Below are 24,462 nucleotides of genomic sequence, written 5' to 3' on the forward strand. Positions count from 1 at the left end.
ACATTATTTTTTCTGGATTGTTTCTTTCTTTTGTGTGTGTCCTGCTCCTCACCTCTTCTAAGGTTTGCTGGAATTTGTGTTGGAAATCTGTCTCACATTTCTACAAGCTGAGGGGATAACAGGGTGGGAAATAAAGCCAATTTTCTCCCCGTCTACTCTGGGAACCTCTGCTGAGCCACCGCAAATTCCTGCACCACTGGGGAAAGCTCACACCTTGCCCATGGTGACTGAACAGGGAGATGCCAGAAGAGATCCATCCAATTTCCAGTATCTGCATTGCAAACAATGGATTCTAATCACGACAGAAAATAATGACAGCCACAGAGTAGGAGGACACAATATTCCAGACAGCATGGGACCTCCAGACTCCATCTAAGCAATTGCTGCCCCTCCTTCTTTTTTGATTGAGACACACTCTGGCCAATCTGATCTCTGCTGCATGGATGCTTTTTTCATCTCCATGGTACCCTTAGGTTCATCTTCCTCTGTTTTGAGAATCTCTGTGTTCTCCTTTGCTTGGGTCCTTTCAGTGCCCTCCCAGGGCATTATCCCATTGAGCATATATTGTTTCCATAATCTTTTGCCCTTTTGCCCCTGCTCCAGATCCCCTTCACTGGATATCTGTTTCTATAAGTCCTTGATCAGCCAAAACCAAGGGTTATATGCCTTCCGTGGAGGAGTGAGGGAACACAGCAGTTGTCACTTAAAAACCAAGGAAGCCTGGAGGCCAGTGACAGACTGCCTACATTCAGAGATTGTGGGAAAGGATACAAGGTAGGCTTGAGATGGAGACCAAGGAGAAATGGAGGTCTTGGGGAATGAAACTGAGAGAAGAGGTATGGAAGAGACAAAAAGTGAAAAGACAGTGACCGGGGAATGAGAAGAACATGAGGAAGATGTTTTACAGTGGATAGGAAGCATTTTTTTCATATGTATCAGGAAGCAGGGTGATCTCCAGGGAGGTTCTGCAGGGCATTCATTCTAGCTAGAATATACACGGGAAACTTTCCACCCCTGGCTTTTGTAATGTTTGAGGTAGGAGCTAAAGTCTGACTCTTCCTCCTCGGAGGTACAGCCCTGAGCTAAAACTTTACCACTTCACTGTCTGTCCCGACTGCTTTTACATGGACAGCCAAGTCCATCTAGATACACTTCCCATCTAAACCCCTTGCTTTCCAGAGGTACTGAGAATCCACAGCTCCTGCTACATGTAATGCACAGCCCCTCTGAGAATCAGGATGCCTACTTAGATACTCAGATCCACATCTCTGCGCACAGCTTTGAGAAATGGTGCACAAGAAGAGACTGTGCTGAGTCTTGCTGCCAGTTCCAAGCCTGTTCCCCCAGTGCTCTCTGGGGTATCTGGGGTCCAGCTCTGCAATACATGGTGGACACATGCCTTGGAGGTTGCAAATTGTGGACTCGGTGTGCTGCCCAAGAAAAAAGCCAGGAATGGGTTCTCTCTGCAGAATCCCATGTCCTTTCTAGCAGGCAAGTAAAGCAAAATGACAGGATAAGCATGTCCAGGTATAGGACACCTATGCATAGCCATGCCAGTCCAAGGGCACCTCCTTTCCTGCTTTGTGCTGGTGGTGCTACCTAAATCCGAGTCTGCTGTCTGCAGTCACTGTGCTGCACTTACCCTTGCTTTACATTCTGCATCTCCCTCCTGAGATTTGCTGCCAGCTTAATAGAGTGCATACTGGAGAAGGTCCCCCCCGCCCCTACCCTCGTGCATACCCAATCAGGCCTCCTGATTATGCAAATTAAATACAGTAACATCACCCCCCCTGCACCTCTACCCCGCCCCATTCCAGCACAAAAGGGGGGAAAAAAAGTAACAAACCCTCCATTCATAACCAGAAACATTAATTATATGTAATGATGGGCAGTCAACTCCCTGAAGCGTCTGCATAATTACTAATGCTAATGGATTCAGAGTGCCTCTCTCCTTCTCGTGGAGGAAATTTAATTGGAAAATGCATAAAAGCATGAGGAGGGAGGAAGGTGCTCTGAGTGGTCTGAAGTGGCACACGCAAAGCAGAGGAGCTCTCTGGGAACGGTGGAGGGAACCTGGTCACTCCCTCCCAGTTCCCACAGCCAGCCTGCCTCTTCTTCCCTCACCTGCTCTGGCATCACCCCCATTTCTGGGGAGCAGGCACAGGAGAGATCGAGGGGTAGGTTTAGAGAGCATGAAGGTTAGCTGTCTTGATCCCAAGGGGATTATAAATACAATATTTAATGAAATTAGCAAATTCTCATCTAGGTGCCTCAAAGACAGCGTGTAATAATACATGCCACTTTTTTGGCAGTAGGATTTCTTGAGCCCTCTGGCCCCACAAATCTCCAATAGCTCTGTCTCTCTCTATTCCCCTATACATGCTGGTAGCTGCTGAGCTTCCCTAAGGCAGAACTTGCTGCTTTTTTCCCCGCTGCCTCCAGTTACGTTGCCACCAGACTTGTTTCTCTTTCCACAGCAAAACCGACCTCGCAGCAAAGGGCTGACTGCAGCACAACAGCAAGAGAGCTCGAACCTCTCCATGCCCTTGGGGGAATGTCTTTTCCTCATTTCTGTCAACCTAATGATGGCTAAAGGAGGTGTCAAATCTGGGGCTGGGCCATCTCCTGGGGTCTTCTCAGGCCCACAGCCCCCCCTCCCACTGCTCTCCAGGCCAGCACATTTCTATGGCCAGTATTCTGTAAGGAGTGAACAAGTCACTGGCCATGTGTTTGAACTTCACTTCTTCCACTCTTTCCCTGCATTTACTCCCCATCTCTCTGGAGTTTGGCACCAGGTCTGTGTCCGTGTCCTGCAGACAGTGCACAGGAGGTCAGTTATGCACCTTCAAGCCCACCACCCTCCCCTCCTTGGGGGTCTGAGTTCTTGAATGGAGATAAGTTTTGTGCTGCACGGGGAGCAGCTGGTGAGGCAGCAGATGGCTGGGAATCTGTAAAAATAAAAAAAAACTGGGGCTGTGACAGCAGCACTTTTATTGTTCACTCATTCCCACTGCTGCCAGACTCCGAATGCATATCAAACAGGGTACATGCCCTTGCAAACACAATCACAGACAATTGTGCAAAATGGTGACAAAGCTACCCTAACATCCCCAGCCAAGTGGCCCGAAGACGACACCCTGTAACAATAACAAATCTCTGCATCATCGCAGAGGGAGAAGCAACCCCTTCATCTTGCCCCTTTGCCATACTTCAGCAGCGGTGCAACGCCCCAAGGGACTGGACACCAGTCATTTTATTTTATTGCACTATAAAGCACTGTGCACACCTTTGGCAGTGCATAAATAATAAATAACAGCAATAATATGGTCCCTTGAGCAAAGCAGCATTTCATCAGCAAGAAATCATCCTCTCTTTCCCTCTTAACATTCCAGTGGGTGCCCACTGGCAGCCCCTTGCTCTGGGAGGGGTTTGCACATCTGCTTTCCATTGCAGCCAGCCCATAATTCAGGGGCGGTCTTGGCTGCTTATCATCTTTCTGTTGTGAGATCAGTTTGGTTACCTTTTAATACTTGTGAGGGTGAGGGACCAGAGCCAGGCAAAAAGCAGCTTTAGCGACGAATCCTGCTCTTCCCAACTTCTGACTTGCAGCAGCAGCAGCTGCTCTGGGCCTGGGTCTCGATTTTAAACACTGCCAATAAGACAGAAATACGACTGACACCTACATGCACCAGAACCAGCACCTTAGGCAAGGCTGAGATGGAAAACGTTTCAGCTATCCTTGTCCTCTTTTGTCAGCGCGCCAGGGACCTCATTCGAGACCTGTCGAATTCAGTGGAAGCTGCAGGTTTCCAGCACCTCCACAAAACAAATGAACAAAACCCGTCAGGAGTCCAGCTTATGACATGGAAAGTTGAAGTACTGGTATATACCCAGACAATATTTCTTACTCAGGCATGTTTGAGTGACTGATTCTTTCTCAGAATATTGTTTAAGCTATAAGGGACTTAACGATAACAAATTCTGAATTTTACCAGTATACCTTGCTCACTCTAGAACCCCCAAAACAGGTTTTAAACTATTTCCCTTGGGAGATTTCCAGAGTCTAAACTCTCAGCCTACATTTCGCTTTACTTTGTTATTTTTTTTAATAATGACACATTTGGACATATAGATGTTTTGCCTGGATTACAAAACACTTTGAAATCCAGTGCACATTTGATACATTTTCCAATATAGTAGAAACACACAGACACCACGGGGCACATTTTCACTCCCTCCAGATAATCCCAATGCAAAGAGTAGCCCAGCATCCCTTCTTTGAGAAAACATCCTTTTTTCATTCATTTATCCCTAGAGAAAGAAGAAGATCGAATCAAAGAAAATACTGCCAAAAAAGCCACTAAGCAGCGTATCTGCTGATTAAACCTTTTTCCAGTTGAGAGTTCAACCTGAACAAATCTAAACTTTTAACAAAAATCATCCACACATTTCCACTGAGAAAAAGAAAAACCTTTTTAATTGTTCTCTGAAGCCTGCACCAGACTGCAGACCAGAAATGGGAGCCATGAAGGTGGCTTTACTTGATATTACCCCAGAGCTCTGTTCTTGGCTTTGTAACCCAGGTAAGGGAAAGAAAGGCCAGGAAGAACAATTCTGCAGGAGCGTACTAAGGTAACACAAAAAGCAAACAACTACCACAGTGAATAATATTTCATTTTATTGCAAAGATTTAATGCTACCGTGTGCAAAATAGGGGCTTGAAATATGGTAGCAGATCTTTCAAGTAAGGCCCTCTGACTTTTTAAGTGGAAGCTGCCCCAGAGCACTGTGACAATATTTGCCCAGTTTCAGTATCCTGCACGCATAGGAAAACTCCATCCCCTTCGGGGCTTGCCTGTGCTGGGATGCCTGCCTGTTCCCAGCTGCGGGAGAACTGCCAGCAGCACAGCAGAAATAACGAGCTCCCTTACAGCTCAGGACAAGAAACAGACAAGAGTTTTGGGGGACAAAAGAGATGAAGATTTCCTCAAAAGCAAGCACAGGCTCTCCCTCTGATCCTGCAGCGAGGCTAGAGCTTAAGAATGGAGAAAAATCAATGAGTATGAGTCGAAGGACTGGAACTGACTGAGAAAGGTACTTCAAACGCTCACTCCCCCAGAGACAGTCCGGAGTGATTCAGGCTGTCTTGCAAAGGCTGCTTCATTTCCCCAGACTATCTTGTTATTTGAGATCAAGTGTTGGGTAAGTGATCTCAAACAGCAGTAGTTCATACTTGTATAGCTTCTTCAAGACCAATGGACCCTAAACGTCTTTACAAATTTCACACAGAAATGGTCTTGACCGTCACCAGGATCCAAAAGGCAAGCGGGCAGACTATAGCTATTTTTAAAAGAGAAGTTCACCTGGATTATCATATTTTCTGAGCTTGTTGATCTCTAAAGATTATGATGGCCTAAATCCTGAGTCCCAGTATCCAGAGGGTTGCTGGCCCATGAACCAGAATGATACAGAATTTAAAAAAAAAAAGAGAGAGAGCGCGCGCAATAATAAAAAATTAGTCTAAGAATTATTTACTTATTTTTTCGTGGTCAGGTAACAACCTCAATGGCAATGGCAGCACTATAGCAATAACTCAAGATACATCTCCTGAAGATTTAGTATTTTCTAAGATGAGTGGAGAAATGATTTTCCGTGAATCATTGAAGGTAGCTACAATTGTCAGAAGACTCACAATGGATTTTGCAGAAGTTGTTTCTCAGTTGCTCATGGTGGATTGTCCAATGCAAGACAGCATGCAAACAAAACATTGTAAAAGGTTACTACAGAATAGCTGCTAAGAACAACATTTCTGAAAAGAGTTATTGGTTGGAAATACAGAAAGTAACAAAGTGGCTTCCCTGAAACCACAAAGACACACAACAACACTAGTTTGCACAGATCTCTTGAATGCAGCAGCAAATTAAATAACATTGTTTCTACAAGATTAACCCATAGCTAATATGCTGCGTCTTAATAAGGCAAAATCTTTGTTTATTGACAAAAATATATTAACTTCTTTTTCAGTACAGGAAATAAAGACCTCCTGGAGAACAACAATTTTATTTTGCTGTCTCTGATGCTACAACCTTTGGAAATAAAAAAATATTTCCAATAATCATTTATAACTACAAAGCTGAAAAGGAAGCAACCCATTGTCTTCTTGATTACTTTGAAAGTAGCGGTGAAATTTCATTTGGAATATTTTTAAAAGTTAAAGATTTACTGTAATGAAGTTATTTCAATATTGGCAAAGCGTCTCCACTTGTAATTGGTAATGTTCATGTTCATTTGTATGTGGAGTTGTATTTCCCAAGGCTAATGGAATATAAAAATATATCATATAGCAAGTATACTATGGATATATCACCCTTTGATGAAGGAGGCTCCGTTGCAAAGTTCTAAATCTTTTTGACTCATCTCCAAAAGCATTCCACTGTTCGCACAGGGCACTTCTATACGCTACATTTGAAAAGATTTTTTTTAATGTTCTTAAGCTACTGGAAGTGGCTTTGGTGCAGGGGAAGAGGATCAGATTGTTCAGTAGCAATTTTTAAGCTCTTTCAGGCTAACGAACATGGGGAGGCACTTTCAGTACCCCACGCCACTTACGGTCCTTTCACAGTGTGCTAAAAGCTTTTTAATGATAGAGTTTTAAAATTAAAACAATGGCAAAACACATTAATTGAAAGGTAAGTTACAAAAGGGAATTGAAGAGAAATTTGACCATAAATGCAACTTTAATCTAACACATTGTATCCAGAAAAAAAAAAAAAAAAAAAGAAAGGAATTGCATTCAGCAATATGCATTAGCTCTCAAATGTCTGCCTTCACATTTCAATTAACTAAACTGCCTTAATCCAATTCAGCCACTAAAAAAAAAACAACATTGACTTCTCAGAAAACCACGAATATTGCTCAAAGGCCAAAATTTCTCAAAAATCATTGTGGAGCTGTACCCTGACTACAGCACGTACTGAGAGAGTCGGTAACGTGAGCGCAGGCTTCAGAAATCCTACAGTCACAACTGGCCAAAGTTCTTTAAGCTCTGGGTCTTGAGCCTCCTAACTCTTGCAGCATACATCATGTCCCTTCCTTCCCTTTGCAGCAATAGAAAAAACATTTTCCTTGAGAAACAAGCTGAGACAGATTGTAGAAATGTTGACTCTGTTAAGGCTGAGTTTCAAATTGAAGTCAATTTCAATTATACATGTAAAGAGTTTTGTGAAATAATTTAAAAAAACAAAGATACATTGAAATGCATTGAAACTGCTAATAAGTATTATATTTTAGACAAAAATTGACACTTAAGAAAATTGAATTTTGTACTTGCAGGCAACGGAAAAGTAGACTAGAAATGGTAAGGAAAATAGTAGCTTTTTAAAAAGTCATTTAAAACAATTAGCTAGGAAAGGTGGTTGTGCTAATTCTGGGATATTAAGAGTCCCACCTGTATCTAGTTTCCAAGAAATGATAGTCAAAACTATTATACAGCATGCCTTCAGCCAAACACAGAAAAAGAGGACCTCTGTATAGCACAGGTTTTCAGCTCAAGAGAAGCCATTTCCACACCCTCAGATACAGCAGAGACACAGTCCAGGGAACTTTCCTGACCTGGCAAAAGAGAATTAGAGGAAGGATCACCATTTTTTCCAGTCCTTCACAGATCATTCTGGCAGAAGGAAGCTGTGTAGGACAGTTAGTTTTCTAGGTGGACGCTACTTTCAGCACTCATGTGGTTCCCATCACACGTGAACCAGTGCACCTCACAGTTTTTTTTTTTAAAAGCGCGTATTTTGTCATAACACTTCAAATGTTGTAACAACACTTTAAAACGTTGGCTTTCTTGCAAAGCTTAAGGTTCTTAGCTTACCTGCTTCTGAACATCAAGGCCCATACAACTAGGCACATGAGCCACAAGACTATGCTCTTCCCCAGCCCAAAATTAGATCAATGACCACCCTTTATATTTCACAAGTATTGCACGTATTTTTGTAACATAGTCAAAAATAGCGAAGGCTTAAATGAGAACGCTAACATCTACCACCTTGTTGAAGGCTCTGTCCTTGAACTACTTAGAGATGTGCATTCCAGGTCAGCATGCATCTTGTCGCTGCTATTTGCTAGCTATGCATTTATTATAGCACCTGAAGCTCCTCACAGACATGCTTGCACCAGGAGGGCGTATGCAAATCCAGTTCCCATCCCAGAATTGCACCCAGACGTACACATACACAGGCAGCATTCTCACAACTGCCTTCCTTAACAAGGAACCTGGTTAGATGCTTAAATAAAGCCTGGGAAATCTGTATTCCAGTCATGATTCCAACACAGACTCCCTGTGTGACCTTCGGCAGGTCATTTAAGCTTTCTGTAAAAATAAGACTGATAACACTTCCACTATCTGCCTTGCCTGTTTAGACCTTAAGCTCCTCAGGCAGAGATTGTCTCTTACATGCACTGAGCCTGTAACAGTTGGGGCCTCTAATAACTACTGTAATACAGATAATTATTAACAGTAACAATGCAAGCAGCACTGACAGGGACAGGGCTGCACTACCCCAAAAAACATTGCAAAGGGAAAAAAGTACAAAGCAGAAAATTGTGGTTGAGCAGAACAGGGATATTATCAAATGCAAACATATTTTTGAGCTCTGTGATCAAACTGGAAGGCAGGTTTTGGGCTGTAACGAAAGAAATCGTGTTATTACCCACTTGCACAGCCTGACAGCACAGCCCCATGCAGAACGCATGAAAGCTTTCCCTTTCTATTATGCTTAGGTGCTGTGATGGAAACTCATTTTTTCCTCCTTTTCATAAATAAAAACATAAATGACTAGCAGTCTGGAAAGTCAATATCTTGCAGGGGTGGAGCTGCTCTCATGTTTTATCAATGAGGAAGCAGAGCACTGGGCATCATGATTTGTCTGTTTGCCTGTTTTCATTATCTTTTTAATGTTAACATTAAAGTCTTCTGGAGAATATTAAAAAAAAACCTGGTGTAGAATGACTATTTGAATAGAGACAAAACGCACCTTTGAGAATAGCAGGTAATAGCAAGGCTTTGCTTCTGCCTATGACCTGGGAAATATGTTGTAATGTCAATGCTGGGGTTTGCTGAAAAATTCTTTCCTGTTGCAGGTTCCCTGTTTCTTCTCCTATCTTTTGGCCTTTGCTCAACAACAGCAGAAAGAGAGCTAGGGGCCACAGGATCCCAAACAGCAGCACTTACTAGTTATAAATGACCATGCGATACAGCTGCTCTGACTCACTTCAGGCTGCTTCTCCAGTGGGTGCTGCCCCGTTGGCTCACAAGCTGCTTACAGGGTACAATCCCAGTCCATCCCCTGGGAGCTTGAGTGATTAGGTATGCTCTGTTTAAAAGGGAGGTGCAGAGGAAAAAAAAAGCAAAGAAAACAGCTCTACTTTTGTACCCTCTTCTTATGGCATATGAAGTAGAGCCTGAAACGTTTGGTCTGGGTTTTGTTTTGTTGATTTTTTTAATTTGATTGTTTTCATTCCTGCTCAGTTTTTTTTATTACCTTTTTTTTTTTTCAATTAGACATTCAGGTCTCGTCAATCCTGTTTCTCTGGAAGATTTTGTGGATGGGTTGAGAACTAATGAGTTTAGGATATCAGGGGAACCAATAAATTGGAAGAGCCCTAAAAATCACAAATAGATTTTTATCTAAAATGAGGCAGTTGCTTAAAGGGTAGCACAAAGATGCATTTTACTAACCTAACAAATGTTCAGGCCAGCTTTTGCATAGCAGGAGGTGCAGACTGCTTAGGAAATTTGCTTCACAGCCCACCCAAAAATGCTGAGGCAAGTGCAAAACCCATACGCACACATGCTTATGTGCACACGCACAAAGGGATTTTTAACAAGGAGTAAGCAGCTTGCCTGTGAATTCTTCTGGTCCTCTTACTGGTTTCTGACAGACTCTCCCCAATTCCACCATTGCATCCCTGTGCAACAGCAGCTGATAATTATCCTCTCTTGGGCATTAAACCCAGAAATGATGGGTGAGATCACTTATGCCACATTCACATTTTTCATACATACATGTATGTTGTATGTATGTTGTTTATGCCATAATTCATTCCTTCTGTCATTGCTCTGCTACAGAAATACTGGCGATGGGGCATGATTATCTGCTTGTGCTCTTCTGTCCCTGCATCTCCTGATAGAGCTGGAAAAAAAGTGGAAAAGAGTAGAAAAGCTCTACCAAATTCTCTCTGAAGGCTCAAGCAAACCTGCCACCTCTGAGTTTCCTGGAGCAGCTATTCCCACATGTGCAGTGTGCAGATGAAGGAAACTGTTTGATTTAAAAATCAAAAACCTGATCAACTCTAAGGAAAAGTAAAAACACCATAGCCCAGAAAGTGGCCCATTAGCTAACTGTGAGTGACAAGATGACTCCATCCTGTGTTTCTTCCTTGCCTTCTTCATAAAGGCCCATCCACAGCCTCAGCTTCTGTCCAGGAACAAGGGTGCATGCTGGACTCCCATCTGAGCTCCACAGAGGAGCCAGGGCTGGTCACTGGGGAGCCAGAGCCCTTATAGAGTGTGATTAAGGGATGCTGTACCCCAACTGCACTCAGCCAAGTCCTTACCTGCACAGAAAACTCATTAAGTCAATAGTAAAATTGAAACTCATTATCATGGAAGTCACTGGGACCTAAAGTTCAGGCCTAAATATGAGCACAGTCCCCAGTGCACTCCTGAATCAGGGCCAGGATAAGCAAAGAGCAGAGGAAAGGGAATTATTTCAGCTTTGTTCCCTTCTGTGTGCTCCATATGCTACAGCCAGCTGTTCTGGGTTTGTTCATACTCATTACAGTGGGTATGTGTGACAGACTACCTCCCTTCAGCGTGACTCAATCATACAGGGTCTCAAATGGTTTGCTCAAAGCTCTAATGCAGTTTGCGTTCCCGCCCACCCCCGTTACACACACACACACACACACACACACACACAACCCCCCCAGTACTCCCTCCTGTCTAAATCTAATGGCTTTAACAAGTCACACCCTCCGGACAAGAGGAAGGTTAGGTGACTGTTCTCTCTGTTCATTCAGAGTTTCCTCTGCCCACTGCTCATCTGCCATCATATATACAACTCAGCAACCAGAGGGAACATACTTCACTAAAAGAACAAGGAAGCTTGTTTTGGGGGGTCAAATTTATAGCCAAGAAGCTCTTAATTTTTTTTTTTGTTTTGGTTTTTTTTTTTTTACTTTCAGGAGGCTACACAGCAAAGCTAAGAGAAAAATGGTGATGGGGTGCAGCAAAGTCCACCATGCTCTGCTGATCCCACCAGTTTCACATCATGCAAACTGCACGTGCAGGTCTGGAGCTGCTAGAGAGCAGCCGCCTCAGTGAGCATGCTCCTGCAGTATTTTCTGATAGACACACCAATGCAAACACGCACACCCCTGCCTATGTCCTGAAACGGTGTAAGGCAAGCCTGTGAAACAAATTCACAGGTTCAGAGATTTCATGATCCCAGAGCCTGACCTGCTGCATAGACACCATGGAAGTGTGCCCAATTAGCTCTGCCTCCAGCACCCACGCGATGTCACCGTCCCCTTTGAGTCCCCTAGCTGCCAACTCCCTGCAGGATCCCAGAGGGAGCAGAGACTCGACCACAGCAATAACCCAGCATAAGCTTTTCACAGGGTACTCTATACAGCACAGGACCAAATCCTGAACTTTTGGCTGAGGAGGACCTTTGGCATACAACAGAAGGTGGCTGGCACATCCCAGGATCAGACCCCTCAATTTATTCTCCGTGTCCCCCTAGGCACAGAGGCACGCTGCTAGGAAAAGTCTTTGGGTTTTAGTATACTGTCATTCTTTCCAAAAGCTGCTGTGCCACTTGCCCATAGTGGGTCTGAAATATGATGACAGGAGAATTTGCCTGTTCTCCTGCTGCTGTCCCAAACCATCACATTTCCCAAGGACCCACAGCCTTCTCTGAGCCTTTCTTATCTTATTACTTCATCCATTCAAACAACAGAAATCCTTTTCCAGTAGATTTCCCTTCCACTGGCTCAGAGTGGTTCCTCCCACTGTTCCCCCACATGTTGTCTCTCAGCTTTAATCAAAGTCACTTCCTTATTTCCCATCTGATTACCCAAGTGCTGCCTGGCCCTCAGCCACCCTCAGAGCTGGCATAAGCAGGTGCAGCTCTGACAAAGTGACATCAGTCTGCGTGCACCCTGAATTGGAGTTGTCTCTCTGATGGAGACCTCTTGCTCCCAACTATTCCTGAAAGCACAGTCTCATGGTTTGCACATGAGACTGAAGTGCAGAAGAAAAGGAGTCAGTTCTTGTCTCTTTAACCTACTCCTAGGATCACCAACTGAATAAGCTGCCTCATCCTGTACACCTCCTACCTCTCTTTGAAATGTAAATGCACTTTTTTCAGCTTGGGTGTTAGCCTTGTGGGTCAGAGGGATTGATGAGACTGCTGAGCGCTCCTTCGGTATCAGCAGAACCTTTATTTACATTTCTCACCACCACCAGATCACTCTGCCACTCTGTGCTCTCCCTTGCTGTTGTCCTATTGCAAGCTTCTCTCATTCAGAGTCCTTTCCCAGCAAAAAGAGTGTCATATTCTCCTCAGTACCCAGCATAGGGAGCCAGTCAAACACACAATCAACGTCTGGCTTTTCTACACCAATATTGCTATAGCACTACACAGGTAGTGGAGCCTGTCGAACACAACCTGCACCTTGCGTAAGTAGGGGGCACCTGCGATTGCACTATTGCATGTAACTGTAACCTGATGTGACGGAGAAAAAGAAACTTATTCTCTTTCCTAGCCTTACTGTTTCCCAGCTGATTTGAAGAAACGCCTGTCTGCAGATCCATTTTCAGGGAACTCCCAGAGTCCTGGAGCACAGGCAGATACAAACCAGAGCCTAGTTGTTAGAAGAAATATTTGTGCCAGGAGTCTTGAAAATATTTCTAAGCTACAGGCAACACCGTGCTGACTCACACTTCCACTGAAACCCATTCAGTTTTCAGAAGCATCAATGATATCTACCTAGGGACCTCCAGCTCTTTGAGTTATTAGGTTTGCTTTACTAGTGACGCCAACACGAAATCTTGTGTTTTGGACATCAACAGGATTTGAGCAGTGGAACTCCTTGCTTTAGGGGGCTGAATGCTATAAATTCTCATAAGCTGAAAAAGCGACTGCACAAATTCAAGGGAGAAAACCCCACCTAGAGCTACTGAATGTAATGAAATTACATTTGGCTAGGAAAGTCATAAATCTCTGGAGGTGGAAAGAGCGTATTAAGGAGGTGTCACTAGATGCTTGCCCCGTTCCTACATTCTACCTCAGGTATCCACTATTTAACACCAGAGGAGACAGAAAACTTGGCTGGATGGACATTTGGTCTCACATAGTGCAGTTGCTCTTATGTAGGCTAAGGCAAACAAAGCACTCTCAAATTCACCTGTATCTCTAAAGTACTTGCACAAACCCCCACAAGCCTGTGCACTGTCCACCCATCACCTCACTCCACCAGGAGCTACAACAAAGAGTCACAGTGTCACAGTGAATGATTTGCCTCTTGATACAATTCAGAAAGGGCTCCTATCTAGAGTCAGAAACATACGTTTACCTCTATTACCTTAAACACCCAAGGGAGTACAGGAAAATAGTCATCCCTTTTTACAAGGAGTCCCATGGTGAGGACAAGGGGTAATGGGTACAAGTTACTCCCAGGGAGATTCCGATTGGACATGAGAGCGAAATTTTTCACAATGAGAACAGTCAGTCATTGGAATAATCTCCCCAGGGAAGTGGTTGATTCCGCTATGCTGAATGTGTTTAAGACTCAGCTGGACATGGTGCTGGGCCATCTCGTCTAGACTGTGCTCTTGCCTAGAAAGGTTGGACCAGATGATCCTTGAGGTCCCTTCCAACCTGGTATTCTATGATTCTATGATCCCAAGCTCATTTTATAACCAGCAAGAAAGGAGGGCATGGCCAAAAGGCAAGTGGCCTTAGATGAGTTGATTTCTTTCACTCCCTGAGTGCAGTGACTGTGTGCTACCAGACTGCGATACCGTCACCAACATCACGACTGCACTCGCAGTTTATTTGCATTCCTCAGCTTGGATGGGATGAATCCAGACTTCAACAACATACACACGTACAGAACAGAATCTGCACCTCATTGCCCAGTACGATGAGCTAATGCACTGCCAGAGTCCGAGTCTTTCATGAAAAATGTTTTTGAGGAATTACAGGACAGCGTCCCTGTGAACACTGCGAGAAGGGCTGTTCTCTCATGCTCCTGTGTTTTGTGCCACTGTGGGCAAATAACCTCAGCAGAGTAATCGTTGTGTTCGTCCAAAGTAAAAGCAAACAAGACCAGCGTCCCACCGTGATTCTAGAGAGAAGAATGTGCAAATGAGGCCTCCCAAGGTCATGGCAGAGAAAACACATCCACAGCTGCACCGGCAGCTGTCAGGCTCTGCCAAGATGCTTTTCCTGAGGAGGTCTCTGCAAAAACAAAGGGCATCACTGAGCACAGAGCCTAGATATGGGCAGCATGTATTGGGCTCCTCTGACCTGGGTACAGAGAATAAAGCCCACCTGCTCATTCCCTGCACACGGAGCTGTGCACCATCCCTTCAGACACAGTTCAGCCTCACACTCAGCTAAAGGCTGGAGCTTCTCCTTTTTACCTTGACAGCTCTGAAATACCAAACATACTACAGCATCTGGCTAAGCAGCCTGGCTCATGCTGTCGCTCCCTTGCCAAGGAGACTGACTGACAGATTAGATCAGACACACAGATGATGGGCTGGGACATCTTGAAGTCCCATCTCAAGCTGCCTGCCGATTTCTGTTTGCAGCATTAATCTCCAGTGACAGAGGGGCCCCCAACATGCATAAACCAGCTGCGCAGCACTGTAAGTAGGACATCATGTCATATATGCTGAGGGGAGCACAAGGGACTTCTAAGGTGTCTTGGTGCATGCTAGGACAGAATATCCCAGTAAGAAACTCTGCCACTGATGTGAAGAAAGGCTGAAATTGCTGTTATGAAGAGGGAAGTAGAATAGAGAAGTCCCATGATACGGATGGTAGGGTTGAAGCCTCCCTGAAGACAGCTTGTATGTAACACATTGCAAAGCTTCTTATCAGTAGGAGATCTATAAAGCATTTTCCTGTCACTAGGAGATCTCTGAAATCACTAAAATTAATGCCAGAGAGCAGTGACAAAATTAAGCCTTGATCACAGAGGGTCATCTCCCGCACTGGCTGCGTTGCGCATGCAGCAATCCATCAGCCCTGTCGTTCACTGGCTGGCTGCAGGGACAGCCTCTGCTTCTCCCTCTTCTTCCACATTCCAGTGTGACCTCTGCCTGATCTCCACTTCCAATACTCCATCGTCAGCCCCTCTGTCTTCCCTGGCGGCACATATACCCTCTGCTTCTGCCACAAAGCTATAAATCATGATAGAATAATAAGCTCGTTTATGAGCTGCACACAAGCCCAAAGGACCAAAGAGCAGAATAAATCGCTACAAAGCTCTCTAAGCCGATTTATTCATGCAACAGTTTTTCGCTTTGACTCTAGCCTCCTCTAACTGGTGTCCAAACAATGTGGTAGTACAACAGGACAAACAGCAACCTTCTTTCAAGAGGTTCATTACTTTTGTCTTTTCAAGATCAAGAGATGAACTGACTTGTAAAGGATTTGAATCCCAGCATGACAGCTGAATGCATCACTGCTCTGACTGATTCTCAGGCTTGCAGTAAGGCCCGCAGCAGTGTGTAATATGTAAATGAACTGCTAACACAGGCTTACAGCACACAGCTCCACCAGGGAAAGATACTGCCTAACCTCCAGGGTCCCCTTGTCCTCAGGATGGTGGACAAGGATTTAATCATGGGCCTCTCTTGGGGTAGGAGGACTTCCGAAGTTGAACACAGCTGTTTGCTGACTGGTACGATACCGTCCCAGTGAGGAAGATTTTGTTCTTCTTTCACACTAAGGATCACAACACTCTGCAGATACCAGTCCTCCCAGGCATAACTGCATCCCTATGATAGCTCAGAATCACTCACTGTATCTTACACATAGGAAACTGAGGCAAAGCAGGTTGAAAACACTGATCCCAGTTTGCCTTTCAGGGTAGGTACAGAGCTGGGATAGAAGTCTTCAGATTCCTCCTGCCTGTCCCTTTCACCTTTCCCCCAATCCTTCATGCCAAAACCCCAAGTCTGCTTGTTGTTTTTTGCCAGGCCTGTCTGTTCTTCAGGCTCACCCATTCCTGGGCTTTTTCACCCCAGCCTCACCAAGATGCTGGCAGGAAAGTTGTATTCCTGTAGCTTTTTCCAACTTCATCACAGCTCAGGTGCAGAGAATTAGGAGAACATGTGGTCACGCAGGATATCCCCTTTGAGCAGTCACCCACAGAAATCCAGGCAAGTATCCAAGCCTGGAGTTTCTTCTCTTCAACCTCACAACAGAAAGTGTGATCTAGTATAATGCACGTGACCCAGCAACCAGAGATCCCAGATCTGCCGCTGTATCTGCCCCTGTATTATCTGAATGGCTCAGGTAACAAGGTTTTCTCATCCATAAGAAATGCACAGCAATTGACCCTTAAACTCCCATCTCTTACTTACATTACAGCACATCCCAAGGGGTCATATCTCAGGCCCACAGGTAGAGGCAGATTTTTTTTTTAGGAGGGCAAAAAAACCTGTAGAGTAACTCAGCCCAGTGGAACATACATCCTGGGACACAAGAGAGGGTCAGGGTCCCATGGCGGGCTACACTGCTGCCCCCAAAGCCTCCCTGCGACTGCTAGGTGCTATACAAATGCAGGATATTACTCTCCTATAGATGCTTTGGGAAGGAACTGTGAAGGGAGAAGAAGCAGGGCACAGCTAAAAGAGCAAAAGGCACAAGATGGCATCTATTATCAAGCATCCTATTTAGTGACTATCTGTAAACCAGGCAGCATGAATAAGAGACAATGGAACTCTCACAGGCCCTTGCTATTATTGTTTCACAGGGGCATCACAGCAAAAAGGAAGTCTTAAGAATGAGTAAGTTGAGTCCCTTGATTCATTACTCCCTGTAAAGTCCTAAAAGCACCATAGCGAGACAGAAAGCACCAATTCAAACTGCAAGCAGCATTTCTCTGATCCAGGGGGGGTTACCCTTTGGGAGGTAGTTGGCTACTTTCACTGATGTCCTCTCTGCCAAATCCACAAGGTTTTCTGAAATCGCTCTGCAGAACAGTTGGCTTTCCAACTGCGTTGCCCTCATGCTGAGAGTATCCCTAATTTATCTCCGTGGGGATGAAAGGAGCTGGGAGGAAGGCATTCAGTTCTTGCTCAAATTAATCCCTCTTTGCTTTCAAAACAGCCCAGGAAACTCTCAGCTGGCATTTTCGTTCATGACTAAACACTGGTGGAGGGTGTAATACGTGGCTTAAAGGAACAGCTCACTGTGAACACATAAACACACTGCCAGGCTCACGTTGCTTTTGCTTTGCAGCAGAACTCAGAGACACTGGGCTTTGAAGGGCTTTTACAACCCCCTTTCCTTTACATAATTAAAAAGTGATTATTTTTGCAACACAGGACGGAATCATGTTCAACGGCCTGATGACAGCAAGGAGCTAAAGTAGGGGAGGGGGAGGCACACTTTGCAACTAGAGGATAAATGGCCTCCAAAAATTGTGGAGGAGGAACAGAAATTGCATGGAAAAGAGAGGCTGAAGTGAAAGGAGGAGCTATTAGATTCCTGTAGGGGTGTAAATTTCTGCAAGGTGCTTGCTTCAAGATCAGGGTTGAGGTCCATTTAGCAGAGCAGTGGGGGAGAATCTGAGAACCAAATTAGTAAAGACAATGAATTCTTCCCTGTGCCCTCAGTGCAGGCTCGACTCAGCACCCATTGCAGTCATTGGAAATCTTCTAAATGACTGTACTGACCCTTAAAGACTGCCAGCCTGGCCTGGATTAGGAACCATTAGCAGGAGCCATCCAGGACTGAACAAAATCTGAAGTCTCTGAAGGTATCCCACATGAATTGGAATCTCTCCAGCTCTATGGGGAACAGGCCAAAGCCTTCTGCCAGAGTGCAGGTGAAGCTGCCAAACAAGATAGGAAACAGTTTGAAAAAAGAAGGCTGACCTCATTGATTGCATGACTGGTCATTTGTCTTTAGGAAGGATAACGCTGTATCTTTCTTGCAAAAATGAGGATGAAGAACAACTTGCTTGGCAGTTCAGGGGAGCAATGGTAGAGGCAGTTATGATGTATCACGGGCGATAAGCTCACATTTGCCCCATGTTGTAACCCAGCCAGGCACATGTTAACTCAGCACCGTGCTAATTGAGACCTGACAATGCCTGAGCAGCTCACAAAACAGGCAGAGCCCACTTGTGCTGCCTGTCGAGAGCTACCCCAGCAGTACCACTACTTGTACGCGAAGCAGCCCATTTAAATTTGGCCCTTGCCTGTCTTCAAGAATGGCAGCCTCAGAGCAATCACACTGTACTTACAGAAAGTTTTCTTTGGTTTTGTGGGGTTTTTTTTGGTTTTGTTTTAAAAAAAAGCAGTTTTGGCACTAATTTCAAAGGCACGCAGGCCATTTGGTGCTTTCAAGAATCCCTTGGATTCAAGAATCAAGAACCCACATCCTGAATGCTTTGGGGCACTTTTCTTAAGAGCCCACAAAGTGCTTCTGAACAAGGGACTCAGCTTCTTGAAGGCATTTTGCTACCATAGAGGTGCTACTGTGGCTTGTACAGCTGGACGGCTTCAAACTGGTTCCAAATAACCATAATGCAGAGACTGATCCAACACCTCACTGCACTCAGTTTAGACATTTTTTCCTCTTTGTCACAGGCAAAATAACCACTTAAATTTGGCTTTGCATCAATAAATTGTCCAAGACAATAGGACAGATGAAAAGAAGAAGGGCTGACTAGCAGGAAAATATAATAAAAAGGTGCTTGACTGTGTGAGTCAGTACTGGCCTCTGTGTCAGCGGCACAATTAGTCCTCCCCTTGCAGGCCACATGGTTTGGTGTTGCATTTGACAGACAAATCAATCCTCCCCTTCTTCTAAGCACTGTCTAATGAATAAATCAGCAAGGTCACTGGTGCTGCTGCTTTGCCCTTTCCCTGCCAGCCAGCTGGAGCTGGACCTGCTGCCTGGCTCCATCTGCTGTGCTTCCAACAGGATCCAAGTGTCCTGGGGAGTGAGATGGAGCGGTTAAAACACGCGACTGGGCAGTAAAAGTCCCTGGGTTTACTCCTGACTAATGGGTTGTCTTGGGCAAATCACACCAACCCTTTAGACCAAACAATGCATTCACTTTGCACATCTTGTCTGCCGAGCCAGCTGTGGAGGAAGAGGGGGAAAAAGACTTCAGGTCACTGCTGGCTTTGTGTTGGTCTAGCTCACCACCACCATGTGCAATGAAGGTGGAAAACCTGCCATGCCCAACTAAGAGTCCTTCAAGGAGGACTGCCCAGCTCTGCAGTGGTTGAGGCAGGCTGTTTTATTGCATGCTGAAGCAGAGTGAGAACTCCCATGCATCAGCCAGCACGCATGAGCCGAAGGGGCAGGAGGATGTGCTGCAGCCAGCCCTTTCCCAGCCAGCCTCAGTCCATACACCTCCTGCTTGCCCACAGCTTCCGGCACAGGAGGCCCAGAGCTTTGCTTGAGAGCCCTAGATTGTTATGCCACAGCATTATAAACAAATTGCTATAATGATCTGGTCTTGTGCATGCAAAGGGGCCCTGAGCTAATTAATGCAATAATAATAACAATAGCAGTAATTTACGCAGCACCAAGTATGTATTAAGTGTTTTCAAAACACCCAGGAAGATGAGGCTGCTGTCCCAAAGCACTCACTCTAAACAGAGAGGAGGGGGAGATGGGAAAACAAGCACGAGGGGACTAGGTGAGAACAGCAGCACGTCTGAGACCTGCCAGATGAAGCTTCTTGCAGACCTGTTGCAAAACTGCCACCCGGCCCTAGAGAAAGTTGCGCTGTGCTTGCTTTTTTTGTTTTACCCCAGGCTACTCCCATGGAGTATTTGCCCCAGAACTCCATACAAGGCCTCCATCCCCTCCACCGCTCCCCCAACTATAGAATTTCCCACCTCTCATCTAGTTGCTTCACTCCCACATCTGCCTCTACTTCGCTGAGCACCCCTAAAATCCCAGCAGACCAGTGAATAACACACGACCTAAATGCTTTTTGGGGGCCCACAGAAAGTGCTTCCCTCAGCCTGAGCAGAAGCCTGGCATAAGGAGTGAACGTGATTTGTGTAGCAGCCAGAGGAGTGGCTGGGAAGAGAGATGCCCTCTCAAAGGAAGAGTCAGCTGAGAAGGCAGAGGCAAGTGCTGAAGAGGAAAGGGATGACACATTGCTCGCTAGCCCTGAAGACAACTGAGGAGAGTCTCTCCCTTTCTGACCTTATGGACAGGGTTCCTTGAGAGAACAGCACATATAGCCCCCCAAGCCCTGGGCAGCCATCAGTCATACATAGGAGAAGTATGACTGAGCTAGAAAACGGCCAAGGACTCCATGTGATGAGACTCCCACCCTCAAAAGGAGGCATTTTCTCATCTCATACCCTTTCCTTCATTGCCCTTCTGACACTGCAGGTCAGTTCCCCAGCCCTACCTTCAGCACCCTGCCCAACGCTTGCCGTCCTCCTTCTCAACCTATTGCTGCCCTCCCTTTTCCCTGCTGAGCTGCCCTTCAGGACCCAGGGAGCTTTGCCCCTTTGGTAGCCTGTGAGGTGTCTGGAAAAGGGGCCTGCCTTCCCTCTGTTAGCTCCAAGGGCCTGTGATGCTATGGGAGCCAGTGGTTGCTCAAGCCCCCTAGTTCTCACCCACACATCTGCATGATTTGTGGATGCGTTGGCACACAAGCACTTAAGAGAGCTGTAAAAAACTTGTGCAGGGATAACCCAGCAGCCTGGCACAGCAGGAGTACTCTGAATACAAACAGCCATGAGCAAAAGAAGAAAGTAGAGCAGAAGGGAAAGCAGAGGCAGGAGGAGGAGACAGTGTGGACTTGCAGGAGGAATCAGAGGAGCGAAGTGGTGGACCTCAATGCAGGGCAAGTGGTCCAGCAGGAAGAAAGCAAGAGGCTGATGAAGTCCTTGGGAAAATGATTTGCAAATCAGTCCCTTTTCCTTGATATTACAGCAAGGACGAGTTGCCTACCACTAACCTTGCTCCTGAAATGGGCCAGGAAACCCTGCTCCTGAGAGAGCGTCATGGCCTGGAGAAGCATGTGTGTCTTCACCACACCAACTTTGCCCCCGAAGGGGACAGAAGATACTCCTAGGAAAAACACCAGAAAAAAACCTTTGCCTTAGCTGGGCTAGCCAGAACACGTCTCTAACATCCTACCTGAGGTGCTGACTGGAAGTTTCATTTAGATATTAAGCAACAAGAGGAACACTGCAATGCCTTCCTTGCCATACAGCACACTTAAACCACGTCTGCTTGAGCAGTTAAAGCTCTCAGGACAGCTGACTGGCCCTGACCACGGAGTGGCTGTTAGCCACGACATCAAGGAAAGGCCCAGGCATGGAAGCTGCAGAAGACGAGAGAAACCCCATACAGTAATGAAAGATGACTAACTGTTAGGCCATTGGTACAGATATTAATTACAAATACAGATTTCTGCCATGCAGGCATTCTAGTAATCGTACAAACAAGTTCAACTGCTTCTTTCCATCAAACTGATGGAATTAGAAGCAGCCACTCCTCTGGGTTAGTATGAATCACCAAAATGCAGCAACCCCTACGGTGGGTCACAACTGTGCGAAGTAACAGCACCTAATCTATTAAGGCAGAAACGAGCATGGCTGTACCCAGCCAAAACAGAAGACAGACGTGAAACAAGGCAGAGTGTGCCAAAACTCCTCCCTGCCACAACTTTCCTAAAATCGGAGGGGAGAAACCAGAAGCAGATCTTTTGTTATTAACCCTGCAGCTGGCCCGGATGCACAGTGACCCCCATTAGTGATTCCAAGAGCTAAAGACACTCAGCCTCAGAGGCTCACATCCCATTTTGAAAGCACTCCCACTAGTGATCATTTGTACATTCCTCGCTAGCATAAATGTGAGAGGGGCTGAGGATGTTGTAAGGACAGAGCAAAGCACTAGGAAAACGAAGAGCCTGTTGGACTTTGCACAAGGCATAGCTCCACGCACTGCAACTTGTAGCAGGTCCTCGATCACATCACCCTCCCACACCACAGAAAACAAAAGCGCTGTGGGAGGAGAGATGTCTGGCTGCCACTGGCTTGGCTTGGCCTCCCTTCGCTGCCTTCCTCCTTACCCCCAGTTCGGAGGAGTTAACAGTATGCTGACTTCAGTATACCAAGATGCACAAAAGCTGCTGCCTTTTTTCCTGTTGGTTTGTTTGAACATGCAACGCTTCCCCCCTCCCTTCTCCCCTTCACTGTCTTTTATAGTAGTCTGTGTATACAGGTACTCAGTAGACTGCTAGGTTGTGAATCTAGCTCTAAGACAGTAAATTCAGCTTTCTAAAAACACATTCATTGTCAGCGAGTACAGGAACCCGGGGTTTTGAAGACAGCAAGGCTATTAAATGCTGCTGTCAGAACAGCTTTATTTGACTGCATCAGCTTTTGTAGATGTAAGTGAAATGGAATTTAGTACTGCTTGGGATTGCCACCAGCACTGCACAGCCTGGGAGTAGAGGTAACGGCCACTGCCTTCCAGAACACTCTTGCCTGCTCATGTGCAGACCACACGGCACATAGTCACCAAGCCAATAACACAACACCAACACAACAAAACCAGGCTCTAGCTCCATGAGCAAGACTAACCTTTATAGTGCATTTTGTCTATATTTAACTTGAGAGATAGAATTACTCCAAGTTTAAGCTCTCAAAGGAGTGTCAGGAAACAGCAAGGTCCAGCTCTCCCATAAATACAGACAAGCCTGGAAGCAGAGGGTGGCCATGAGCTAGGCTGGGCAACAACCTCACCAACAAGATATAGTCCCACAGCACCAGACCTAGGCAGACAAAAACAGGTCCCATTAACAGATCATCAGGCAAAAGCAAGGTAACAAACCAGGTGTGGGGCTGATCCAGGAAATCCAAACAATCTTCAGTTCAGGAAAGGGCTGGGAGCAGGTACATCAGAGCTCAGGAAAGGACTGAAGCCCAGGCCTTAAACGGTGCTCTAGGGCTGATGGGCAGAGGGGGTGGATGGAGGTCCCAGGTGAGGGTGGTCAGGGCAATTAAAGCCTATTAGTGCACTCACTGCCCTGACAGGGAAATGCTGTGTTCTGAGGGCCAACTCTGCTGCCCCTTTTCATGAGGAAGACTTTTCTGAAGGGAACATGGCTGCTTGAGGTTGTTCCTTCCTTCCAGAGCTGCTGTCAAAGAGTATCAAGCTGAAGAAGATGAGGAAGCTGCAAGAGATAGCAGATGCTGAAGGAGGAAGGGAAGATGACAGAAGGGAAGAAAAGGGAAACTAGGAGAAAGAGAAGGCAGAGGACAAATTATAATCACTGGAGAGAGGCAGGAAATCCTTCCTGCTCACATGAAACAGAGTCCCTCATGCCAGTCCCTTCCTCCAAGCCCCATTGAGATTGCTAGTCAGCACTGCCATGACTTGAAAGCACCATTCCTCTTTAGTGCAGACAGGACAGGCAGCTGCCTGGAGCCTACACCGTGCGTAGTACCTCTGTGGCCCACTGACCCCATTTCCTGCTTCAGTGGCAGGATTAAGAGAAGCGACAACTTTCAGCAGGCAGCATAGTGGGAGGATCTCCCTTGGGACCACAGAGCCAGCATCTCCTCTGCTGAGGATCCCAGGAAGAGATTTTGCTGCAGGACATTTAGAGAGGTGACCCAGATCCCACAAGGATGCTGAGCAGAGGCTCTGTTACAATGACCAGCTCTTGCTACAGATAGTTGAATTTACTTTATTCCTAGCAACTTCCAGGGTACCTTGAAGGAGATTTTCTTGTTTCAGACAGCTTGCTTCACTAACCTAGAAAAAAATTGGCCCTTTTTTATTGGAGCATTCAAAACAAAGCTAGCTTCCCAATGTCCCAAAAGACCATTGCTTCACCTGCCGATACACACACTTAGAGTTCATTTTGGGTTCTCTCTGGAAAAAGGATTTACCTTGCAGAAGCATCCCAGGATCAGTTTCTATCCCAGTGGAAGCCCCACAAAGCCACATCATTGCTTAGTCATATGGTTATCCAGCCCCGTGAGACTGACACTTCCAGGTCCTCCCAAGCTACAAAAGCCAAGAAGTGGCTTTTTAGAGATCAAAGTGCAAGAGGACTGCTGTAAGACAGCAGCATGTGCCACTGGACTAAACCAAGTGAGAGAGAATTAGGCTCTGCATATAGAGGTGTCACAACTTTTTAGGGTGTCTATAAAGCAAT

At 45.7% G+C, this 24,462-nt stretch overlaps 1 long non-coding RNA gene across 1 annotated transcript; it reads right to left on the reverse strand.

Moving 5' to 3' along the window:
• Positions 1-1,939: 1,939 nt before the first annotated feature.
• LOC148050246 (uncharacterized) lies at positions 1,940-23,191 on the reverse strand. The gene is made up of 3 exons (XR_015701641.1): positions 23,130-23,191; positions 3,521-3,649; positions 1,940-2,948 (listed from the first exon to the last, which is right to left on the reverse strand). It is a non-coding gene; the product is annotated as an uncharacterized LOC148050246 (long non-coding RNA).
• Positions 23,192-24,462: the final 1,271 nt, after the last annotated feature.

Source organism: Nipponia nippon, unplaced genomic scaffold (assembly GCF_047370975.1).
Source record: "Nipponia nippon isolate SJK-2023a ecotype South Korea unplaced genomic scaffold, ASM4737097v1 scaffold_9, whole genome shotgun sequence".
Lineage (NCBI taxonomy): Eukaryota > Metazoa > Chordata > Aves > Pelecaniformes > Threskiornithidae > Nipponia > Nipponia nippon.